Source organism: Artemia franciscana, chromosome 15 (genome assembly GCF_032884065.1).
Source record: "Artemia franciscana chromosome 15, ASM3288406v1, whole genome shotgun sequence".
Classification (NCBI taxonomy): Eukaryota; Metazoa; Arthropoda; class Branchiopoda; order Anostraca; family Artemiidae; genus Artemia; species Artemia franciscana.
In genome coordinates, this window is record NC_088877.1 from 41,059,544 (window position 1) to 41,081,553 (window position 22,010).

At 31.5% G+C, this 22,010-nt stretch overlaps 1 protein-coding gene and 1 long non-coding RNA gene across 4 annotated transcripts in view; one reads left to right on the plus strand and one right to left on the minus strand.

The window, feature by feature from the left end:
- Positions 1-7,859, minus strand: part of LOC136036494 (uncharacterized) — a 37,448-nt gene extending 29,589 nt beyond the window's left edge. Inside the window, exon 1 of the long non-coding RNA XR_010619736.1 lies at positions 7,796-7,859. This is a non-coding gene — a long non-coding RNA (uncharacterized LOC136036494). The remainder of the gene's footprint in view (positions 1-7,795) is intronic.
- The window catches only part of LOC136036490 (zinc finger protein 182-like), a 187,099-nt gene that overhangs the window by 7,891 nt on the left and 157,198 nt on the right, over positions 1-22,010 (plus strand). The gene's annotated exons all lie outside the window — the stretch shown is intronic.

Genomic DNA, 22,010 nt, shown 5'->3' on the forward strand with positions numbered 1-22,010 from the left:
TTGATTGACTTTGTCTTAAGGAGCACAGGAAAGGCAATTGGAGACCATGTAATCAAATGGGGAGGAAAAACGCTCCTGGACTTAGATTATGCTGATTATTTAAGCATATTAGATGAATGTGTGAGCAAAATGAATGAATTTTTAGAGGTTTTGCAAGTTCAGGGTGTTAAAAATAGGCTGGAAAATTAATGTTAAGAAGACTAAGAGGGTGTTCCAGCTGAAAAATAAAGTAACTTTAAAGTAACTAGAGAAGTTACTTAAATTTTACATTCACCAGGAACGGCTTTTGAAGTAACTAAGGTATTATTCAGATAGAAAAAAAATATTACGACCAAGATTTTGATAACATTTGTTTTAGACTCATTTAGTCTGAATTTAGAATAACTTCCTGTGCATAATTCCTTGTAAATATTGTAGCTAAGGCCACCAACCAGTAGAGGAAACTCTTTAGAATAATTTGGAACTGACCTTGAAATCAAAAAAATTAGATATACTCTAGGGGTGTATGAATAGGATATTCTAGGCTAGTTGCATGTTTAAACTTGTTTGTCTTGGGTATAGTTTGAATAACGTAACCTCTTGCCAAGATAGCAAAAAGTATCTAAACTAGAATTTTACCACAATTATTTTTTCTGCATTGTTTCCTGATTGATTAAGCTAGCCTAACCTATATTTTAAATTTAACCCACTGTATAAAATTGACCTACATTGTTCACAAAAAGAAAAGCAGAATGCTGCATAGATAACTTAATGCCAAATTCATTATGGAAAGGTATTAATTTTGCAATAAATCTGTGGGCATTAACCTAGATTTGGTCTAAATATCCTGTTTCTATATTAATTTCAGTGCATTAGTGTCTAAGATAGCATACAGTAGTATTGATTATTGAAACTCTTTGGCTTAGGCCTATCTTTTTCTTAAATTCAGTTTAACTATTAAGGTTAGAATTTTAGACTAGGCTAGTTAAAATTTCCAAATGATGGCCTTTTCACTAGGCTATCTTTAAAAGTATTTGAGCTTACTAAATTATTTTTTAATAATGGATCTGCATCAAATGAGAGAGAGTTCCCCTAGATATGGCGAAATACTTTGGGAATTTTCATTGAAATATATATATTTTGGTACATCCATCAAGGAACCCCCCTCCTCAGATTTTCAAAATACATTCCCTTCCCCCTCCCATTTACAGTTTTGTAAATTAGTGCCATTTGTGAATTAGCATAGCAGAAAGACTTTGGTTTTGTCCTGGATTTTGTTTTATTTTATACTTGACTGATTTCAGCTTATTCATAGAAAATTGTAAGGGTTTCATGTCTTCATTTTTATGGAATTTGTTTTTTTATTTATTTGCATAATTTTATAGTATTTGCTTATGAATAGGTTAAACTTGTATCAGATCAAAGGTATAAGCTATATAAAAAATGCCAATTTTTCATGATAATTAAAAATGTTTTCTTGGGCATTAATTTGTGAACACAGAACATTTTGTTGTTAGGGCAATATGATTTTCAGAAACTTGTTTAATAACCAAATCAGGCTCATACTTAGATCCATGACCTAAACTTAACAAGAGAAAGAAACAGAAACTTGCAGGTAGGATTTAATTTAGAGCAAAGTGGATGACATATATTTGAAATATTCAGTTCACCAAGTTTAACCTTTATGAAGCAGAGTAGTCACAACACAGTTTTCGGTTTACTGTATTTGCTTCTAATTAAATCTAGGCTTTCTTTGAGACCACAGTCCAAGATACAAATGATTTATTCAAAGCCCAATAAAGGAACAAAATTTTACAGCCTCCATCAAATATTCCAAAATTCATGAAAAATATAGCATAGAGATGGGTGCATAAAAATTCAATGGCTGATTTAGGATTTTTCTGTGAAGGGAAATTTCTCTCTTCTGATGGCTGTTCAAAAACTGTTGTCTTTTGATAGGTAGAAAACAAAAATAACTGAAACTATAGACTTTGTATGCATTCCTTTCATCTCAAATACTTGATACTCTTCAAAACACTCACTATTATTGAAACAGATATCTTACAAAATCCTAAAATATCAAATGACTTCAAAAATTCAATAGATTATCTCAGCTAGAAACAATTTTAGATTTTACAATTTTACAGCTTTTTTCAAATCTTCATACAATGAACTCTGCCAGTGGTACATCAGAAATGCCACAACATTATTTAGTTCTACAGTTGCTTATTGATGAAATAATGGATACTGATGTAGGATCAGATAAAAATGAAGAAAAATGCTGGTAAGTTGTAATATAATATTCAATTTAATCTTGCAAGTTATTATTTTTCTAGACACAATCTTGTATATTCAGGTATGGACAAGTTCCAAAGCTGCCAATATCACAATTAAATAGAATTCCAAAAGCTGCTGACACTTTAGCAGCAACTGCCAAATAGCATTACTACTTAGCTACCCCATTTTCTCTATTGTGGGGTATATGTATGAATGAATGTTGGAGTGGAGACAAGTATTATGTTGACTAATAATTTGTAATTTTTTTATTACATAGAAACAGTTTTTTAGGACCAAGAAAAAAGGATTCTGATTTTATTTAAAAATACATTATTTTGTTTTGCTACAAAGTCATTTATTATTGTAACCTGCGATTATGATGTTATTCATCATCTTGTATACAAAGATGTCATCTTGTATACAATAATTGTGAGTCTTTATTTTGATGTGCATATTTGAAGAAAAAGTTTACCATATGTATAGACCAACTAACCCAATAGGAACATTTTGACTAAATACCTGACAGCCTGTACAACCAACAAGTCTCTTTTTGCTTCCTGGCTTTTGACTAGGGTCTGTTTTATGCTTTCTATTTAGCTAATTTTGTTTTGCTGGTTAAATAGCAGAAATATTCTTTATTTGACTATGTTTTTGAGTTTAGGCTATTTTATGGTTTTCATTTAGTTATTTTCTTTTTTTCCCAAGAAAGAATGTTGGTTAAATAGCAGAAATAATCATATAGGCTACATCGCCTATCACTGTCTTTGTACAATAAACTTCTAATTTCTTGGAATTAATTTTTTCAGGTTTGGCATTAATAAATTTACTCATAGATAACATTGGCCTCCAAAATTACAGTTTTGAAAATTCCGTAAAGTATTTTGCCAAGTTTCATGCTATTTGGTATGTTAATTCCAAAAATGGTTCCCATCATTCCCATAATGTCAGGATTTTCTTGAAAAATACATATTATTTTAAACAAAACCCAATTTGGAAAAGAATGATGTTGCCCAATTTCTCATGTACTATCTGGTAACATTAGTTTCACCCAAAGCCAATAATTTGTTATTTCTTTATATTACATAGAAACAGTTTTTTAGGACTTAAAAGTTTTTGATTTTATTTAAATGGCCCTTGTGTTTCAAGAGTTAAAAAATTAAAACAAAAGGTCAAACTGTAGCATAAAGAACAGAGTATTGTGGAGCAGAAATCAAATCACATAACTTTTCCTAGCTAGAATTTCTTCTTTGTGGAGAATTTTTCCTGCTGAAAATTCTCCCATCAAATATTTTTTTTCCTCAGAAATGCATTGATAAGCATCTTATCACTTTGGTTATGGATGCAGTTGTTGGCTTGTTGCAAAAATACAAATTTCTGATGGAATGTAAACATTAACTTGCTTTTCTGTATTTACAACAAATTAGTGCAAACATAAATGCTTAGTTTGGTGGTGTCCATTGTAATTCTGAGCAACTTGCAATGTCAAGGATAATAACATCTTTGTTTTATTATACTTGACATCTAAAGTTTGTGTTTCCAATATTTGTCAGGGGCTAGTAGCTACAGTAAATTCTTAAATGATTCATAAATGAGGGTAGCTTCCCCCTCCTTAATAACTCATTTTTCACCCTGAAGTTTTTAATATCTTGTAAAAGTTTCTTAGGGGCCATTTTCACAAGGATACAAGTTCAACTAAAATCCTTGTGAAACCAACAAAAGATGGATAAAATTCATCTTTTGTTCAACTTAGAGATGGGCTTCATAATCCACTTAAAAATGCGGCAAAAAACATAATCCATCTCAGTGATACCTTAACTCATATAGCAAATTTCAAGCAGAACTAGCTTAGCCTACTAGCAGTTGTCTTTCATTTTTGAAAAGGCCAGGCCACCAAAGCAAAGGGTGTATTGTCATTACAAATGATTTTGCTGAAATGAGCTGGTGGAAAACTATTAGGAAATGTAAGGAATCTAGTTTACTGTTTAGAGATTAGGATATCACAAAATTAAGCATTCAATATGCTCGTTTGTAAATCTTAAGTAAATACAAACCCTGTTGGAATTTTGTTGATATCCATCTCACAATTAGTGTGTCTAAAGAAAGTTTCCAAAGAGCATTCAGTTTTCAGCATGCATTTTATCTTTATTGATGGTTAAAAAAAGCAATAGATATACCTGCTGTAGTTGATTAGTAATAAATAACTTGCTGCCTTTCTGCATAAAAATGTGCATTTTTATGTATAATGTATAGCTTTTAAAGTCATTAATTCCTGAGAAGCCCCTTCTCCAGTTATGCCAGCTTTATGGGCAGTAAAGCCTTTTTAAAATAATCTGAAATAATTCTTTGGGGATCCTTACCAGTGACTTTCCTTTCTACTGCAATTAGCAATGGGTGAAATATATTGCAGTCACTAAAAATTTACAATCTTACCTATTTTACCACTATTAAGTTGCAAAAAGGGTGAACTAAATATTTACCATTGAATTTGCCACAAAAGAAATTTCTAGCTTCAAGAAATTCAATCATGCCTTTAGAACAAGGGATCCTAAGTTAGGTCAAAGTCTTGAAAATGTGCTTCTAGTATAAGTAATTTGTATCTTACTAAAAATGAGACATAAAAAATCCTGCAGAAAAGAAACAAGACAGATTATAAAGGATCATAATAAAGGAAGAAATACCATGGATGCCCATGAAATGTAAGATAGAAATGAACAAAACTTCAATTATGCATCTGTTTTCTTTAAACAGACAGGAGGAATAAACCTCCAAGCTTTGACAAATTCAATCTCACTTTTGGAACCAGGTATAAGACTAATTTCCAGGGAATGAAAACAGTAAATCCCTGGCTTTTCTATTGACACAGGCAGTGAAGGGAATAAAAACACATTTATTGTTCTGCCTATTTGTTCAACTTCTCTGTCTGTTCTACAAATTCTGTATTATATTTATTTGATAAAAAAAAGGCAAAATGTCATAGATAAGATTTATTTGCAAAAAAGCCTGCAGGACATAGCAAACACATGCAACTTTATGCAAGCACCTAATTCCAAACAACTTAAAAAGGCAAACAAACTTGCAAACAACTTAAACAAGCAAACAAACTTTCAAACACTATGAATTCAGAAACACCCATAAATAAACTCTTACCAAGCTAACTCCTCAAACATGATTCCCTATGCTTAATCCCTAAACAAAGATTAAATAAAAAAAAACATGTTTTTTTAAACTGAAAGTAAGGAGCAATATTAAAACTTAAAATGAACAGAAATTACTCCGTATATGAAATGGGTTGTCCCCTCTGCAATCCCTCACTCTTTACACTAAAGTTTTTAATTGTTTTAAAAAGTAGAATTGTGGCAAAGAATCAAACTTTAGCATTAAGAGCAAGGAATTGCAGAGGGGACAACCCATTTCATATACAGAGTAATTTCTGTTTGTTTTAAGTTTTAATATTGCTCCTTACTTTCAGTTTAAAAAACTAGTTTTTTTTATTTAATTTCTAAACATTTTTGATTTTGGCTCTCTGCACATAAATTATTAAAATGAAATTTGCATATTAATTTTTTTTTGGCTAAATGGCTTTCTCTTAGTTTTGATCTGACAATTTTGAGAAATAAGGGGTGGGGAAGGAGGCCTAGTTGCCCTCCAATTTTTCAGCTACTTAAAAAGGCAACTAGAACTTTTAATTTTTAACAAACGTTTTTATTAGTAAAAAATATACATAACTTAAGAATTAACTTACATAACAAACTTTTATACTCTTATATTTTTTTATTATGTATATGAGGGGGTTTGTCCCCTTGTTAATACCTCACCTTTTATACTAAATCTTAAGTTTTGTCCCAATTCTTAAAGAATGACCCCTGAATCAGAAAGGCTGTGGAATAAATAGTTGAAATTACCACCACTACTACTATATCATCTACAAATAATATACATGATACCCTGAACCAATCCAAAGATACAAATGGGGCTCCATTATTTTTTCATAAAACTGTCTAAATCATTAACAAACAAGGAGAAAAGCTTTGGGGATAAAGTACATCCTTGTTTCACACCCAAATGAGACATAACTAGTCTAGAAAATTTCCCCATCACCTTTACAACAAACTTCACCCTCCTATACATAGCTGCTATTATTGCTACAAAACAAGACAGCAAGCCTATTTCTAACAGGCTTTCAATTAACAACCTCCTATTTACTGAATCAAAAGCACTTCTCAGGTCTAAAAAGATACAAATAGCCAACCATTTTTCCATCTCAATATTTCCAAAGTAAAAATATTGTCAATAGTGCTGAATGTCAATCTGAATCCCACTTGTAATGGACTCAGTATTTCCTCTTTATCTAACCAATCTCTTAGCCTAAATTCCAAAACCTAATTTGCACATTAGGGGAAGGGGGAGGGGGGGGGGGGGTGTGTGCATTATATAAAATACCTAACCTAACCACCTCTATATATAAATATTAATTTAAATATAATTGCATCATAGTTTGTTTCACAAAAGAACCTAACTTTACTTATTGAGTGTGTTCTGAATAACACAGAAGTACCTAACAACCATATTGATGCATAGCTTAGATTTCTTGTTATGCATTGATGTATAGAATTATCCTTAATTCCTATTTTGATAGCAATACATGAGGGTTTGAGTTTCACATTATTTTGCATTATTGCATAGCCTACTAGTTTTGACCCTATTTTCTAATGTAGCAAGAAGTTAGGCCTACTTAAAAAAGAAAAAATTGTATGCTGACCAATGGTCAGCATTGCACAGCAAGTGATATCCTGATTCAATGTCTGTAGCTGGGAGTGTTACAAAACATTGATTCTTCATTTGAGTGCAAAAAACATTTGATTCTTCTCAAGTTTTTCCTCTAAATTTCTCCAGGTAGGCTAATCATTATAGCTAGATGTACTGTGGCTAAACTTACAGAGTCACACCATTGACCCTTATCCCAACCAAAATAACAGCAACACCAGGCCTTAAACTCCTAAGCTTAGGTTTTCAAGCCTGGAGTAGCCTACAAGAAACTTTGCTAGGAGGGCTCAAATGTATCTCTAAATTAATATTAAAAAGTTGTTACAGGCTACCAATAAACTACAAAGTTTTTTGAAGCACTTCAATGAATTACAGGATTCAATCTAGCCAAGGCTAGCTTAAGTAATTATCATTGAATGTTTTAAATCAGCTTCCAGAGTAACACAGTGTTTCTTTCTGTCAAGTGGGATTGAACTAAGCTTTCTTTGAACTATATACGTTTTTTTTCTGGACTATTAGACCTATTAGGCTACTCACTCTAGGCTATGCCATCTCTACAAAACAATTTACCACTGACTTTGTATAGGCTAGCAACTGTCCAAGGATTACAGGAATTTAATTAGAAGGTTCCTACAGCAAGACCTGAAGACTTCATCCCTAACAAACTATTCAACCAAGCTTCTCTAGATATGCCCAGCAGATCACATTAATGCTTGAACTTTCCCAATGAATTTTTTATCAAAAATCATTTTAAGGTCAAAATAAGATTGTTTACCATCACTGGTTCTTTGAACAATTGCAGTTCCATTCTCTTCCCTGCATAAAGGCTCATAGTCTTCAAACTTTTGTGTGTTAGACATCATAAAAGTTTTATATTATTTTAGTGATGATAATGATGTTAAGTTACTTAACTAAAGATGCTCGTTAACTATCTTTAGCAAAAGTTACTGAAAAAGTTACTTTGAAGTAACTTTTCTGTCGTTCCAGCTGCTAAATAGCCTCAGCTGGAACGGAAAAAGTTACTTTTAGTAACTTTTCCGTAACTTTTAGTTACTTTTTGTCTCAGCTGGAACACGCTCTAAGAGGGTGTTCCAGGTGAAAAATCAAGTAACTTTAAAGTAACTAGAGAAGTTACTTGAATTTTACATTCACCAGGAACGGCTTTTGAAGTAACTAAGGTCTTATTCAGATAGAAAAAAATATTATGACCAAGATTTTGATAACATTTGTTTTAGACTCATTTAGTCTGAATTTAGAATAACTTCCTGTGCATAAGTCCTTGTAAATATTGTAGCTAAGGCCACCAACCAGTAGAGGAAACTCTTAGAATATTTTGGAACTGATCTTGAAATCAAAAAAATTAGATACACTCTAGGGGTGTATTAATAGGATAGGCCTATTCTAGGCTAGTTGCATGTTTAAACTTGTTTGTCTTGGGTATAGTTTGAATAACGTAACTTCTTGCCAAGATAGCAAAAAGTATCTAAACTAGAATTTTACCACAATTATTTTTTCGCATTGTTTCCTGATTGATTAAGCTAGCCTAACCTATATCTTAAATTTAACCCACTGTATAAAATTGACCTACATTGTTCACAAAAAGAAAAGCAGAATGCTGCATAAATAACTTAATGCCAAATTCATAATTGAAAGGTATTAATTTTGCAATAAATCTGTGGGCATTAACCTAGATTTGGTTTAAATATCCTGTTTCTATATTAATTTCAGTGCATTAGTGTCTGAGATAGCATACAGTAGTGTTGATTATTGAAACTCTTTGGCTTAGGCCTATCTTTTTCTTACATTCAGTTGAACTATTAAGGTTAGAATTATAGACTAGGCTAGTTAAAATTTCCAAATGATGGCCTTTTCACTAGGCTATCTTTAAAAGTATTTGAGCTTACTAAATTATTTTTTAATAATGGATCTGCATCAACTGAGAGGGAGTTCCCCTAGATTTGGCAAAATACTTTGGGAATTTTCATTGAAATATATTTTGGTACATCCATCAAGGAACCCCCCTCCTCAGATTTTCAAAACACATTCCCTTCCCCCTCCCATTTGCAGTTTTGTAAATTAGTGCCATTTGTGAATTAGCATAGCAGAAAGACTTTGGTTTTGTCCTGGATTTTGTTTTATTTTATACTTGACTGATTTCAGCTTATTCATAGAAAATTGTAAGGGTTTCATGTCTTCATTTTTATGGAATTTTTTATTTATCTGCATAATTTTATAGTATTTGCTTATGAATAGGTTAAACTTGTATCAGATCAAAGGTATAAGCTATATAAAAAATGGCAATTTTTCATGATAATTAAAAATGTTTTCTTGGGCATTAATTTGTGAACACAGAACATTTTGTTGTTAGGGCAATATGATTTTCAGAAACTTGTTTAATAACCAAATCAGGCTCATACTTAGGCCCATGACCTAAATTTAACTAGAGAAAGAAACAGAAACTTGCAGGTAGGATTTAATTTAGAGCAAAGTGGATGTCATATATTTGAAATATTCAGTTCACCAAGTTTAACCTTTATAAAGCAGAGTAGTCACAACACAATTTTCAGTTTACTGTATTGGCTTCTAATTAAATCTAGGCTTTCACATTCCAAGATAAAAATGATTTATTCAAAGCCCAATAAAGGAACAAAATTTTACAGCCTCCATCAAATATTCCAAAATTCATGAAAAATATAGCATAGAGATGGGTGCATAAAAATTCAATGGCTGATTTAGGATTTTTCTGTGAAGGGAAATTTCTCTCTTCTGATGGCTGTTCAAAAACTGTTGTCTTTTGATAGGTAGAAAACAAAAATAACTGAACCTATAGACTTTGTATGCATTCCTTTCATCTCAAATACTTGATACTCTTCAAAACACTCACGATTATTGAAACAGATAGCTTACAAAATCCTAAAATATCAAATAACTTCAAAAATTCAATAGATTATCTCAGCTAGAAACAATTTTAGATTTTACAATTTTACAGCTTTTTTCAAATCTTCATACAATGAACTCTGCCAGTGGTACGTCAGAAATGCCACATTTAGTTCTACAGTTGCTTATTGATGAAATAATGGATACTGATGTAGGATCAGATAAAAATGAAGAAAAATGGTGGTAAGTTGTAATATAATATTCAATTTAATCTTGCAAGTTATTATTTTTCTAGACACAATCTTGTATATTCAGGTATGGACAAGTTCCAAAGCTGCCAATAGCGCAATTAAATAGAATTCCAAAAGCTGCTGACACTAGCAGCAACTGCCAAATAGCATTACTACTTAGCTACCCCATTTTCTCTATTTTGTGGTATATGTATAAATGAATGTTGGAGTGGAGACAAGTATTATGTTGACTAATAATTTGTAATTTTTTTTTACTACATAGAAACAGTTTTTTAGGACCAAGAAAAAAGGATTCTGATTTTATTTAAAAATACATTATTTTGTTTTGCTACAGTCATTTATTGTTGTAACCTGCGATTATGATGTTATTCATCATCTTGTATACAATAATTGTGAGTCTTTATTTTGATGTGCATATTTGAAGAAAAAGTTTACCATATGTATAGACCAACTAACCCAATAGGAACATTTTGACTAAATACCTGACAGCCTGTACAACCAACAAGTCTCTTTTTGCTTCCTGGCTTTTGGCTATGGTCTGTTTTATGCTTTCTATTTAGCTAATTTTTTTTTACTGGTTAAATAGCAGAAATATTCTTTATTTGACTATGTTTTTGAGTTTAGGCTATTTTATGGTTTTCATTTAGTTATTTTCTTTTTTCCCAAGAAAGAATGTTGGTTAAATAGCAGAAATAATCATATAGGCTACATCACCTATCACTGTCTTTGTACAATAAACTTCTAATTTCTTGGAATTAATTTTTTCAGGTTTGGCATTAATAAATTTACTCATAGATAACATTGGCCTCCAAAATTACAGTTTTGAAAATTCCATAAAGTATTTTGCCAAGTTTCATGCTATTTGATATGTTAATTCCAAAAATGGTTCCCATCATTCCCATAATGTCAAGATTTTCTTGAAAAATACATATTATTTTAAACAAAACCCAATTTGGAAAAGAATGATGTTGCCCAATTTCTCGTGTACTATCTGGTAACATTAGTTTCACCCAAAGCCAATAATTTGTTATTTCTTTATATTACATAGAAACAGTTTTTTAGGACTTAAAAGTTTCTGATTTTATTTAAATGGCCCTTGTGTTTCAAGAGTTAAAGAATTAAGACAAAAGGTCAAACTGTAGCATAAAGAGCAGAGTATTGTGGAGGGGAAATCAAATCACATAACTTTTCCTAGCTAGAATTTCCTCTTTGTGGAGAATTTTTCCTGCAGAAAATTCTCCCATCAAATATTTTTTTTCCTCAGAAATGCATTGATAAGCATCTTATCACTTTGGTTATGGATGCAGTTGTTGGCTTGTTGGAAAATTACAAATTTCTGCTGGAATGTAAACATTAACTTGCTTTTCTGAATTTACAACAAATTAGTGCAAACATAAATGCTTGGTTTGGTGGTGTCCATTGTAATTCTTAGTAACTTGCAATGTCAAGGATAATAACATCTTTGTTTTATTATACTTGACATCTAAAGTTTGTGTTTCCAAGATTTGTCAGGGGCTAGTAGCTACAGTAAATTCTTAAATGATTCATAAATGAGGGTAGCTTCCCCCTCCTTAATAACTCATTTTTCACCCTGAAGTTTTTAATATGAAGTTTTTAATATTTTCACAAGGATACAAGTTCAACTAAAATCCTTGTGAAACCAACAAAAGATGGATAAAATTCATCTTTTGTTCAACTTAGAGATGGGCTTCATAATCCACTTAAAAATGCGGCAAAAAACATAATCCATCTCAGTGATACCTTAACTCATATAGCAAATTTCAAGCAGAACTAGCTTAGCCTACTAGCAGTTGTCTTTCATTTTTGAAAAGGCCAGGCCACCAAAGCAAAGGGTGTATTGTCATTACAAATGATTTTGCTGAAATGAGCTGGTGGAAAACTATTAGGAAATGTAAGGAATCTAGTTTACTGTTTAGAGATTAGGATATCACAAAATTAAGCATTCAATATGCTCGTTTGTAAATCTTAAGTAAATACAAACCCTGTTGGAATTTTGTTGATATCCATCTCACAATTAGTGTGTCTAAAGAAAGTTTCCAAAGAGCATTCAGTTTTCAGCATGCATTTTATCTTTATTGATGGTTAAAAAAAGCAATAGATATACCTGCTGTAGTTGATTAGTAATAAATAACTTGCTGCCTTTCTGCATAAAAATGTGCATTTTTATGTATAATGTATAGCTTTTAAAGTCATTAATTCCTGAGAAGCCCCTTCTCCAGTTATGCCAGCTTTATGGGCAGTAAAGCCTTTTTAAAATAATCTGAAATAATTCTTTGGGGATCCTTACCAGTGACTTTCCTTTCTACTGCAATTAGCAATGGGTGAAATATATTGCAGTCACTAAAAATTTACAATCTTACCTATTTTACCACTATTAAGTTGCAAAAAGGGTGAACTAAATATTTACCATTGAATTTGCCACAAAAGAAATTTCTAGCTTCAAGAAATTCAATCATGCCTTTAGAACAAGGGATCCTAAGTTAGGTCAAAGTCTTGAAAATGTGCTTCTAGTATAAGTAATTTGTATCTTACTAAAAATGAGACATAAAAAATCCTGCAGAAAAGAAACAAGACAGATTATAAAGGATCATAATAAAGGAAGAAATACCATGGATGCCCATGAAATGTAAGATAGAAATGAACAAAACTTCAATTATGCATCTGTTTTCTTTAAACAGACAGGAGGAATAAACCTCCAAGCTTTGACAAATTCAATCTCACTTTTGGAACCAGGTATAAGACTAATTTCCAGGGAATGAAAACAGTAAATCCCTGGCTTTTCTATTGACACAGGCAGTGAAGGGAATAAAAACACATTTATTGTTCTGCCTATTTGTTCAACTTCTCTGTCTGTTCTACAAATTCTGTATTATATTTATTTGATAAAAAAAAGGCAAAATGTCATAGATAAGATTTATTTGCAAAAAAGCCTGCAGGACATAGCAAACACATGCAACTTTATGCAAGCACCTAATTCCAAACAACTTAAAAAGGCAAACAAACTTGCAAACAACTTAAACAAGCAAACAAACTTTCAAACACTATGAATTCAGAAACACCCATAAATAAACTCTTACCAAGCTAACTCCTCAAACATGATTCCCTATGCTTAATCCCTAAACAAAGATTAAATAAAAAAAAACATGTTTTTTTAAACTGAAAGTAAGGAGCAATATTAAAACTTAAAATGAACAGAAATTACTCCGTATATGAAATGGGTTGTCCCCTCTGCAATCCCTCACTCTTTACACTAAAGTTTTTAATTGTTTTAAAAAGTAGAATTGTGGCAAAGAATCAAACTTTAGCATTAAGAGCAAGGAATTGCAGAGGGGACAACCCATTTCATATACAGAGTAATTTCTGTTTGTTTTAAGTTTTAATATTGCTCCTTACTTTCAGTTTAAAAAACTAGTTTTTTTTATTTAATTTCTAAACATTTTTGATTTTGGCTCTCTGCACATAAATTATTAAAATGAAATTTGCATATTAATTTTTTTTTGGCTAAATGGCTTTCTCTTAGTTTTGATCTGACAATTTTGAGAAATAAGGGGTGGGGAAGGAGGCCTAGTTGCCCTCCAATTTTTCAGCTACTTAAAAAGGCAACTAGAACTTTTAATTTTTAACAAACGTTTTTATTAGTAAAAAATATACATAACTTAAGAATTAACTTACATAACAAACTTTTATACTCTTATATTTTTTTATTATGTATATGAGGGGGTTTGTCCCCTTGTTAATACCTCACCTTTTATACTAAATCTTAAGTTTTGTCCCAATTCTTAAAGAATGACCCCTGAATCAGAAAGGGAGTGGAATAAATAGTTGAAATTACCACCACTACTACTATATCATCTACAAATAATATACATGATACCCTGAACCAATCCAAAGATACAAATGGGGCTCCATTATTTTTTCATAAAACTGTCTAAATCATTAACAAACAAGGAGAAAAGCTTTGGGGATAAAGTACATCCTTGTTTCACACCCAAATGAGACATAACTAGTCTAGAAAATTTCCCCATCACCTTTACAACAAACTTCACCCTCCTATACATAGCTGCTATTATTGCTACAAAACAAGACAGCAAGCCTATTTCTAACAGGCTTTCAATTAACAACCTCCTATTTACTGAATCAAAAGCACTTCTCAGGTCTAAAAAGATACAAATAGCCAACCATTTTTCCATCTCAATATTTCCAAAGTAAAAATATTGTCAATAGTGCTGAATGTCAATCTGAATCCCACTTGTAATGGACTCAGTATTTCCTCTTTATCTAACCAATCTCTTAGCCTAAATTCCAAAACCTAATTTGCACATTAGGGGAAGGGGGAGGGGGGGGGGGGGGTGTGTGCATTATATCAAATACCTAACCTAACCACCTCTATATATAAATATTAATTTAAATATAATTGCATCATAGTTTGTTTCACAAAAGAACCTAACTTTACTTATTGAGTGTGTTCTGAATAACACAGAAGTACCTAACAACCATATTGATGCATAGCTTAGATTTCTTGTTATGCATTGATGTATAGAATTCTCCTTAATTCCTATTTTGATAGCAATACATGAGGGTTTGAGTTTCACATTATTTTGCATTATTGCATAGCCTACTAGTTTTGACCCTATTTTCTAATGTAGCAAGAAGTTAGGCCTACTTAAAAAAGAAAAAAATTGTATGCTGACCAATGGTCAGCATTGCACAGCAAGTGATATCCTGATTCAATGTCTGTAGCTGGGAGTGTTACAAAACATTGATTCTTCATTTGAGTGCAAAAAACATTTGATTCTTCTCAAGTTTTTCCTCTAAATTTCTCCAGGTAGGCTAATCATTATAGCTAGATGTACTGTGGCTAAACTTACAGAGTCACACCATTGACCCTTATCCCAACCAAAATAACAGCAACACCAGGCCTTAAACTCCTAAGCTTAGGTTTTCAAGCCTGGAGTAGCCTACAAGAAACTTTGCTAGGAGGGCTCAAATGTATCTCTAAATTAATATTAAAAAGTTGTTACAGGCTACCAATAAACTACAAAGTTTTTTGAAGCACTTCAATGAATTACAGGATTCAATCTAGCCAAGGCTAGCTTAAGTAATTATCATTGAATGTTTTAAATCAGCTTCCAGAGTAACACAGTGTTTCTTTCTGTCAAGTGGGATTGAACTAAGCTTTCTTTGAACTATATACGTTTTTTTTCTGGACTATTAGACCTATTAGGCTACTCACTCTAGGCTATGCCATCTCTACAAAACAATTTACCACTGACTTTGTATAGGCTAGCAACTGTCCAAGGATTACAGGAATTTAATTAGAAGGTTCCTACAGCAAGACCTGAAGACTTCATCCCTAACAAACTATTCAACCAAGCTTCTCTAGATATGCCCAGCAGATCACATTAATGCTTGAACTTTCCCAATGAATTTTTTATTAAAAATCATTTTAAGGTCAAAATAAGATTGTTTACCATCACTGGTTCTTTGAACAATTGCAGTTCCATTCTCTTCCCTGCATAAAGGCTCATAGTCTTCAAACTTTTGTGTGTTAGACATCATAAAAGTTTTATATTATTTTAGTGATGATAATGATGTTAAGTTACTTAACTAAAGATGCTCGTTAACTATCTTTAGCAAAAGTTACTGAAAAAGTTACTTTGAAGTAACTTTTCTGTCGTTCCAGCTGCTAAATAGCCTCAGCTGGAACGGAAAAAGTTACTTTTAGTAACTTTTCCGTAACTTTTAGTTACTTTTTGTCTCAGCTGGAACACGCTAGGGTGTTCCAGCTGAAAAATCTAGTAACTTTAAAGTAACTAGAGAAGTTACTTGAATTTTACATTCGCCAGGAACGGCTTTTGAAGTAACTAAGGTCTTATTCAGATAGAAAAAAATATTATGACCAAGATTTTGATAACATTTGTTTTAGACTCATTTAGTCTGAATTTAGAATAACTTCCTGTGCATAAGTCCTTGTAAATATTGTAGCTAAGGCCACCAACCAGTAGAGGAAACTCTTAGAATATTTTGGAACTGATCTTGAAATCAAAAAAATTAGATACACTCTAGGGGTGTATTAATAGGATAGGCCTATTCTAGGCTAGTTGCATGTTTAAACTTGTTTGTCTTGGGTATAGTTTGAATAACGTAACTTCTTGCCAAGATAGCAAAAAGTATCTAAACTAGAATTTTACCACAATTATTTTTTCGCATTGTTTCCTGATTGATTAAGCTAGCCTAACCTATATCTTAAATTTAACCCACTGTATAAAATTGACCTACATTGTTCACAAAAAGAAAAGCAGAATGCTGCATAAATAACTTAATGCCAAATTCATAATTGAAAGGTATTAATTTTGCAATAAATCTGTGGGCATTAACCTAGATTTGGTTTAAATATCCTGTTTCTATATTAATTTCAGTGCATTAGTGTCTGAGATAGCATACAGTAGTGTTGATTATTGAAACTCTTTGGCTTAGGCCTATCTTTTTCTTACATTCAGTTGAACTATTAAGGTTAGAATTATAGACTAGGCTAGTTAAAATTTCCAAATGATGGCCTTTTCACTAGGCTATCTTTAAAAGTATTTGAGCTTACTAAATTATTTTTTAATAATGGATCTGCATCAACTGAGAGGGAGTTCCCCTAGATTTGGCAAAATACTTTGGGAATTTTCATTGAAATATATTTTGGTACATCCATCAAGGAACCCCCCTCCTCAGATTTTCAAAACACATTCCCTTCCCCCTCCCATTTGCAGTTTTGTAAATTAGTGCCATTTGTGAATTAGCATAGCAGAAAGACTTTGGTTTTGTCCTGGATTTTGTTTTATTTTATACTTGACTGATTTCAGCTTATTCATAGAAAATTGTAAGGGTTTCATGTCTTCATTTTTATGGAATTTTTTATTTATCTGCATAATTTTATAGTATTTGCTTATGAATAGGTTAAACTTGTATCAGATCAAAGGTATAAGCTATATAAAAAATGGCAATTTTTCATGATAATTAAAAATGTTTTCTTGGGCATTAATTTGTGAACACAGAACATTTTGTTGTTAGGGCAATATGATTTTCAGAAACTTGTTTAATAACCAAATCAGGCTCATACTTAGGCCCATGACCTAAATTTAACTAGAGAAAGAAACAGAAACTTGCAAGTAGGATTTAATTTAGAGCAAAGTGGATGTCATATATTTGAAATATTCAGTTCACCAAGTTTAACCTTTATAAAGCAGAGTAGTCACAACACAATTTTCAGTTTACTGTATTGGCTTCTAATTAAATCTAGGCTTTCACATTCCAAGATAAAAATGATTTATTCAAAGCCCAATAAAGGAACAAAATTTTACAGCCTCCATCAAATATTCCAAAATTCATGAAAAATATAGCATAGAGATGGGTGCATAAAAATTCAATGGCTGATTTAGGATTTTTCTGTGAAGGGAAATTTCTCTCTTCTGATGGCTGTTCAAAAACTGTTGTCTTTTGATAGGTAGAAAACAAAAATAACTGAACCTATAGACTTTGTATGCATTCCTTTCATCTCAAATACTTGATACTCTTCAAAACACTCACGATTATTGAAACAGATAGCTTACAAAATCCTAAAATATCAAATAACTTCAAAAATTCAATAGATTATCTCAGCTAGAAACAATTTTAGATTTTACAATTTTACAGCTTTTTTCAAATCTTCATACAATGAACTCTGCCAGTGGTACGTCAGAAATGCCACATTTAGTTCTACAGTTGCTTATTGATGAAATAATGGATACTGATGTAGGATCAGATAAAAATGAAGAAAAATGGTGGTAAGTTGTAATATAATATTCAATTTAATCTTGCAAGTTATTATTTTTCTAGACACAATCTTGTATATTCAGGTATGGACAAGTTCCAAAGCTGCCAATAGCGCAATTAAATAGAATTCCAAAAGCTGCTGACACTAGCAGCAACTGCCAAATAGCATTACTACTTAGCTACCCCATTTTCTCTATTTTGTGGTATATGTATAAATGAATGTTGGAGTGGAGACAAGTATTATGTTGACTAATAATTTGTAATTTTTTTTTACTACATAGAAACAGTTTTTTAGGACCAAGAAAAAAGGATTCTGATTTTATTTAAAAATACATTATTTTGTTTTGCTACAGTCATTTATTGTTGTAACCTGCGATTATGATGTTATTCATCATCTTGTATACAATAATTGTGAGTCTTTATTTTGATGTGCATATTTGAAGAAAAAGTTTACCATATGTATAGACCAACTAACCCAATAGGAACATTTTGACTAAATACCTGACAGCCTGTACAACCAACAAGTCTCTTTTTGCTTCCTGGCTTTTGGCTATGGTCTGTTTTATGCTTTCTATTTAGCTAATTTTTTTTTACTGGTTAAATAGCAGAAATATTCTTTATTTGACTATGTTTTTGAGTTTAGGCTATTTTATGGTTTTCATTTAGTTATTTTCTTTTTTCCCAAGAAAGAATGTTGGTTAAATAGCAGAAATAATCATATAGGCTACATCACCTATCACTGTCTTTGTACAATAAACTTCTAATTTCTTGGAATTAATTTTTTCAGGTTTGGCATTAATAAATTTACTCATAGATAACATTGGCCTCCAAAATTACAGTTTTGAAAATTCCATAAAGTATTTTGCCAAGTTTCATGCTATTTGATATGTTAATTCCAAAAATGGTTCCCATCATTCCCATAATGTCAAGATTTTCTTGAAAAATACATATTATTTTAAACAAAACCCAATTTGGAAAAGAATGATGTTGCCCAATTTCTCGTGTACTATCTGGTAACATTAGTTTCACCCAAAGCCAATAATTTGTTATTTCTTTATATTACATAGAAACAGTTTTTTAGGACTTAAAAGTTTCTGATTTTATTTAAATGGCCCTTGTGTTTCGAGAGTTAAAGAATTAAGACAAAAGGTCAAACTGTAGCATAAAGAGCAGAGTATTGTGGAGGGGAAGTCAAATCACATAACTTTTCCTAGCTAGAATTTCCTCTTTGTGGAGAATTTTTCCTGCAGAAAATTCTCCCATCAAATATTTTTTTTCCTCAGAAATGCATTGATAAGCATCTTATCACTTTGGTTATGGATGCAGTTGTTGGCTTGTTGGAAAATTACAAATTTCTGCTGGAATGTAAACATTAACTTGCTTTTCTGAATTTACAACAAATTAGTGCAAACATAAATGCTTGGTTTGGTGGTGTCCATTGTAATTCTTAGTAACTTGCAATGTCAAGGATAATAACATCTTTGTTTTATTATACTTGACATCTAAAGTTTGTGTTTCCAAGATTTGTCAGGGGCTAGTAGCTACAGTAAATTCTTAAATGATTCATAAATGAGGGTAGCTTCCCCCTCCTTAATAACTCATTTTCACCCTGAAGTTTTTAATATCTTATAAAAGTTTCTTAGGGGCCATTTTCACAAGGATTCAAGTTCAACTAAAATCCTTGTGAAACTAACAAAAGATGGATAAAATTCATCTTTGTTCAACTTAGAGATGTGCTTCATAGTCCAGTTAAAAATGCGACAAAAAACATAATCCATCTCAGTGATACCTTAACTCATATAGCAAATTTCAAGCAGAACTAGCTTAGCCTACTAGCAGTTGTCTTTCATTTTTGAAAAGGCCAGGCTACCCAAGCAAAGGGTGTATTGTCATTACAAATGATTTTGCTGAAATGAGCTGGTGGAAAACTATTATGAAATGTAACAAATCTAGTTTACTGTTTAGAGATTAGGATATCACAAAATTAAGCATTCAATTTGCTTGTTTGTAAATCTTAAGTAAATACAGACCCTGTTGGAATTTTGTTGATATCCATCTCACAATTAGTGTGTCTAAAGAAAGTTTCCAAAGAGCATTCAGTTTTCAGCATGCATTTTATCTTTATTGATGGTTAAAGAAAGCAATAGATATACCTGCTGTAGTTGATTAGTAATAAATAACTTGCTGCCTTTCTGCATAAAAATGTGCATTTTTATGTATAATGTATAGCTTTTAAAGTCATTAATTCCTGAGAAGCCCCTTCTCCAGTTATGCCAGCTTTATGGGCAGTAAAGCCTTTTTAAAATAATCTGAAATAATTCTTTGGGGATCCTTACCAGTGACTTTCCTTTCTACTGCAATTAGCAATGGGTGAAATATATTGCAGTCACTAAAAATTTACAATCTTACCTATTTTACCACTATTAAGTTGCAAAAAGGGTGAACTAAATATTTACCATTGAATTTGCCACAAAAGAAATTTCTAGCTTCAAGAAATTCAATCATGCCTTTAGAACAAGGGATCCTAAGTTAGGTCAAAGTCTTGAAAATGTGCTTCTAGTATAAGTAATTTGTATCTTACTAAAAATGAGACATAAAAAATCCTGCAGAAAAGAAACAAGACAGATTATAAAGGATCATAATAAAGGAAGAAATACCATGGATGCCCATGAAATGTAAGATAGAAATGAACAAAACTTCAATTATGCATCTGTTTTCTTTAAACAGACAGGAGGAATAAACCTCCAAGCTTTGACAAATTCAATCTCACTTTTGGAACCAGGTATAAGACTAATTTCCAGGGAATGAAAACAGTAAATCCCTGGCTTTTCTATTGACACAGGCAGTGAAGGGAATAAAAAACACATTTATTGTTCTGCCTATTTGTTCAACTTCTCTGTCTGTTCTACAAATTCTGTATTATATTTATTTGATAAAAAAAAGGCAAAATGTCATAGATAAGATTTATTTGCAAAAAAGCCTGCAGGACATAGCAAACACATGCAACTTTATGCAAGCACCTAATTCCAAACAACTTAAAAAGGCAAACAAACTTGCAAACAACTTAAACAAGCAAACAAACTTTCAAACACTATGAATTCAGAAACACCCATAAATAAACTCTTACCAAGCTAACTCCTCAAACATGATTCCCTATGCTTAATCCCTAAACAAAGATTAAATAAAAAAAAACATGTTTTTTTAAACTGAAAGTAAGGAGCAATATTAAAACTTAAAATGAACAGAAATTACTCCGTATATGAAATGGGTTGTCCCCTCTGCAATCCCTCACTCTTTACACTAAAGTTTTTAATTGTTTTAAAAAGTAGAATTGTGGCAAAGAATCAAACTTTAGCATTAAGAGCAAGGAATTGCAGAGGGGACAACCCATTTCATATACAGAGTAATTTCTGTTTGTTTTAAGTTTTAATATTGCTCCTTACTTTCAGTTTAAAAAAACTAGTTTTTTTTATTTAATTTCTAAACATTTTTGATTTTGGCTCTCTGCACATAAATTATTAAAATGAAATTTGCATATTAATTTTTTTTTGGCTAAATGGCTTTCTCTTAGTTTTGATCTGACAATTTTGAGAAATAAGGGGTGGGGAAGGAGGCCTAGTTGCCCTCCAATTTTTCAGCTACTTAAAAAGGCAACTAGAACTTTTAATTTTTAACAAACGTTTTTATTAGTAAAAAATATACATAACTTAAGAATTAACTTACATAACAAACTTTATACTCTTATATTTTTTTATTATGTATATGAGGGGGTTTGTCCCCTTGTTAATACCTCACCTTTTATACTAAATCTTAAGTTTTGTCCCAATTCTTAAAGAATGACCCCTGAATCAGAAAGGCTGTGGAATAAATAGTTGAAATTACCACCACTACTACTATATCATCTACAAATAATATACATGATACCCTGAACCAATCCAAAGATACAAATGGGGCTCCATTATTTTTTTCATAAAACTGTCTAAATCATTAACAAACAAGGAGAAAAGCTTTGGGGATAAAGTACATCCTTGTTTCACACCC